The sequence below is a fragment of the Cupressus sempervirens genome, chromosome 1 (assembly GCF_028749045.1).
Source record: "Cupressus sempervirens isolate cs-2001-9-10 chromosome 1, ASM2874904v1, whole genome shotgun sequence".
In the NCBI taxonomy this organism is placed as follows: Eukaryota; Viridiplantae; Streptophyta; class Pinopsida; order Cupressales; family Cupressaceae; genus Cupressus; species Cupressus sempervirens.
Window position 1 is genome coordinate 788762718 of NC_143118.1, and position 5009 is coordinate 788767726.

Below are 5009 nucleotides of genomic sequence, written 5' to 3' on the forward strand. Positions count from 1 at the left end.
CCATGGCTGCAACAAATAAATCTACACCACTGTCAAAAAATGCAGAATGTGATAACATCCAAGTTAACCTGCCACAAAAATTTCAAGGTTGACCTATATAAAATAAATATGATTTCCGCAAATAAGATGAGCCACTGATGTATATCTTCTTTTAAATATAGACAACCAAGATGTTGCAAAAATCTCCCCAACAAATGAATAAAACCCAACCGTAGATCAAGATCTTCTTCAAAAGAACAGATAGCCCAGATTCATCCATTAAAAATACAAAGATCTATAGCCCAAAACAAGAAAGATCCATTGCATGTCACAAATTTGTTGATCGACACATTTCTTGAATGTTCAGATGAAGAGGTAGTAACAATTTTGCAATTTCACAAAAGCAAAAAGGTAAGCCTTCCAAAATAGTGAATTTCACTATTTTAGAAAGAGCTAAAATGTCATTCTCTAAAATGAAGAAAATGGTTAACAAAAAATCTTAACCCCAACATAAAATGTGCATGAACTTGCAACTTAACACATGAAAGAAAAATGAGCCAATTTGGCCAAAGAATAAACGTAGCTAGCTCGGCACCTGAAGGAACTGAGCCAACTCGGCCCATGAAGAGACCGAGTTAACACTATATGTTAACCTTACCAAAAAGTGTGTTAACCCACATCAAAGAATCCAACCATTAAAGATCTCTCAAATTGGTTATCCATGATGGGTTGAATGGGGGGGGAAATGGCCAACAAGTACATAATGCAATTGGGAGAATTTTTTTGAGATGTTATGGATAAGTATTTTGAGGAATTCATACTTGAAAGATGAGAAAGAGAATGGGGATCCCAACATCATTCATCATGAAGCACTATAATGATGTATGCTTTCTAGTAAACATAGATAATACATCTAAACTAGTAGTTAAGCCTAGGAAACCATGACTTAAACCCTTTGATCATGAGATCGAAGTTGATAATGTTAGTGCAAGTATTGATACATTACCAAAGAAGGAAATTGATGTAGAAGTAGAGTCATTTGGGAAGTTTGAAGAAGAAAAGGCTAGAATTATAGTTGATATCATAATTGCTTCTACAAACAAGAAGAGAAAGAAAATGAGTGAAGACCTAGAAGAGAATCTAGGCACAAAAGGAAAAGGCAAAGAACCTTTGATGCTGACTCAAGGTCTAGGAGAACATAAAGAAATGATAGTGGTGATGAGGAAGAGGAAGGAAGTTAAGAGAAAAAAGGAAAATTATAAAAAATAGATTGATACAAGTATAAGAATGCGTTCAATCAATTTTTTGTTATTGATGTCAAATCTACTACTTACTAGTAAGCCAACTACTTAGTTGATTTGAGTACTATCAATTGTTTGATTGATTAAGAGGATTTGAACAAATGATATAACAAAAGATCCTAGAGAAAAGTTTGAGTTATGGTATGAAAAAGGAGTATGAAAATGAGTTAAGACAGTGATGATATAGTGCATTGATTATCTACTTAAGGTTACAGAGGTTGGATACACTAACTAAGTTTGGAGGAAAAAGTAAGAAGAATTGAGTCTTCTAAGCTTGATTGAGTGGATAGTAGGTGCTAAGAAAAGTTAGTGCAAGCTGAGTAGAAAATTAGTTGGAGCTAAGAAAAGTCAAATTTCAGTGTGTGTTGATCAATACAGTGTAAGCTGAGTAAAGTTTACTTGATGTCAAGGGCTAGTAAACTTTAGCATTTACCGAGTGATCTAGTTGAAGATGAGTGGAAGAATAGTATGGAAGTTGAGTGACAACATACTGATTTTGAGTGTTAGTATTCATGTTAAATTGTATATTTGATGAATCTAAGTTGCTAATTTTGTTTTCTTGAATTTTGTGAAGTGTTTGGAAGATAACTATGATGAGTCAATGGAAAATAATTCATGGTAACCCATTTTGAGGAAAATTCAAAGAGGATTCAAGGAGAAGTTTCTAGAAGGGACTAACATGAAAAGATAGGTAGATTCATTGAATCCTAACTAATCCTACCTAACCCTAAAATGAACGATAGAGGATGAATGACAAAAGATCTTAATTTTCTATTTATAGAGATGGTTGGTTAGAAGAAAGGTGGTCAATGCTTGAGAATCTAAGTTAGACAAGAGGTCTAAGGTATTTCTTCATTCAGAGATCGAATAGAGGAGACTACTATTTGCAAGAAAAATAAGAAGGCTTAAGAGTACAAATGCTTGAAGAGTGAAGAATCAATCAGAGATGAAGTCTATGAAAGCCAAGTAGAATGGAGGACTAAAACAAAGATTTGTAATTCGCAAGTGAGTTGTAATTTGTTATTAGATCAAGCCTTACTATTTCTTTCTAATCATTGTACTAGTCTAGCATAAATCCTTTGGATTAAGGTTGACCTAGCAGTCATTTGTAAATCCTTTAACTGGTTGACATTTCAAGTGAATGATCTAAAATATTATAACAAGGTTCACTCCTAATAGGGTGATTGAAATCCTCTAACTAGGTCACATGTAATAGTGTATATTATAACCTTTAACAGGGTTAGCCTTTCACAGGGCATTGCTTCAGAAGAGTGAGAATGAGTAGCATGATACTAGTGGTTTTTCCAAAATTGGGTTTTCACATAAAATATTTGTGTCGAATGTGTTATTGAATCTATTATGTTTCATGCTTACATTTCTACAAAGTTGATTTGACAATAACCTACAAAGTTTAAGTGATTGTGTGATGTAATGGATGTATGCATGATTATAGGTTATCTAAGTTGTGAAATGTTTTATTTGTACATCTCAACCTTGGATAACTAATTTATCCCCCCCTCTAGTTATTCTAAAGGATTCCAACAATTAGTATCAGAGCCATCTACTTAACATGACTAGTTTGAAGGTACTAGAAGCAAAAGATCAAGATGTCAAAAAGAGATGTACCCAAGCTTAATAAGGAAAAATTTCCTCTATGGAAAAGTTTGATGAAGGTACACCTAGGAGGTCTTGGAGACCATACACAATCTACCATCACTAATGAGCATGTTGATCCTGTTGGGGTCCTAACTGTTGAAGATCTAAAAGAGAAGAAAGAAAACAATCTGACAATGTTGGAGATTGTCTCTACCCTAATTTATGTTGAGTTCAATGACATCAAGGGTTGTGATAGTACAAAGAAGATGTGGGATGCTCTTCACACCATCTATGGAGGTGATGCAAATGTTTTGAGAGCCAAATCTGAAAGTCATAGAGGTAAGTTATATGATATAAGGATGCAAGAAGGTGAGAATGTTGCACAATATTGCTCTAGGATAAAAGATTTTCTTAATGCCATAAGAGGATCTACTGGTAAGATAGATGATGAAACTATATTGAGAGAATTTTTGAGAACACTATTTCCCATCTATGCTATTAGATTTTCTATAATACAAGAACTAAAATGTATACTAGGTTCTAATCTGACTATTGAAGATCTAGTAGGTAGGCTCACTACTTTTGAGCTATCCAATTTTAACAACTTCAAATCTAACAATGTTGAATCTACTTTCAAAGCTAAGTTGTCATTGAAGGAACCTAATGAGAAGAAGAAGAAAAAGGTTAAATATGTTTCTAGTGACAGTGATACAAATGAGGAGGATGTAGAACAACTTGGAGTAATACTAATAAGGAGATTTCATAGAGGTAAAGGCTAATTGAAAGGTAAGTTACCTATCATGTGTTTTAGTTGCAATGAGGTTGGTCATATTGCTACTAGATGTCCACAGAAGATGAACTATAAAGGTGGAGACAAGTACAAAAGTAAGAGAGATGAGGATGAAAAAGGTTACAAAGAAAAAGGCAAGAAGTCTTGCTACATTACAAAAGAGGAAACCAAAGATGGATCTAACAATCATGATGATGAAGTGGTGTATGTTGTAGTGAAGGATAATTTTGATGAGGGTGAGGCAACTACATTAGTGTCTTGTGTGAATGCTAGATAGATCATTGATAGTGGGTGTTCAAATTAGATGTCTAGAGATAAAACAAAGTTCATTACCTTGAATTATTATGATGGAAATAGTGTAAGGTTTGGTAATGATGTACCCTATCTGATAAAAGGTAAAGGTTCTATAAAATTCACAGAAATGACTTTATGTGACAATGTTTATTATGTTGAAGGACTTAACTATAATTTTTTTAGTGTGTCACAATTGAATAGTTCAGGTTACAAGGTTGAGTTTGAGAAAAAGATAGCTAAGATATATGATACTAATGGGAAAAAAATGGGAAAAGGTGATCAAACTATAGGTAATCTATTCTATCTTGATATGGATGATGCTACTTGTCTAGTTGTAGAATTTGAGGATGTGTGGTTATGGCACAAGAGGTTATGTCATGTTAATTTTGATAACTTGGTTAGTATCAGTAACATGAGAAGAGTAAGACATCTTCCTAAGTTGAAGAAACTTGACAATATAATTTGCAAACAATGTCAGTTAGGCAAAATGAAAAAGTCTAGTTTTAAGAGTAAGATTCACACTTCTAAAGTAATTTTGGAGATAGTTCATACTGACTTGTGTGGACCAATTGATGTGTAAAGCTACAAAGTTCATAAGTAAATTATGCTATTTGTTGAGGATTATTCTAAGATGAAGATAGTTATGTTTCTAAAATAGAAATTTGATACTTTCCAAATGTTTAAGTGGTACTTAGCAAGACTTGAGAAGGAAACAAGTAAAAGCCTGAAATGTTGAGATCTGATAGAGGAGAATTTATATCAAATGAGTTTGAGACATTTTGCAATGATAGAGGAATCAAAAGATAGACATTTTCTCCTAGAACCCCTCCACAAAATATAATTGCTAAGAGGAGGAATAGATTTTTAATGGACTATGCTAGGAAACTTATGATAGAGATGAATGTTGCTTTGAAATACTAGAGAGAGACTATAAGTACAGTTGTATATACCTTGAACTATGTGAAAGTCAAGAAAATTACTCATTCAACGCCTTTTGAACTATGGCATGAATACTCACCCAATATAAAATATTTTAAGGTACTTGGTGT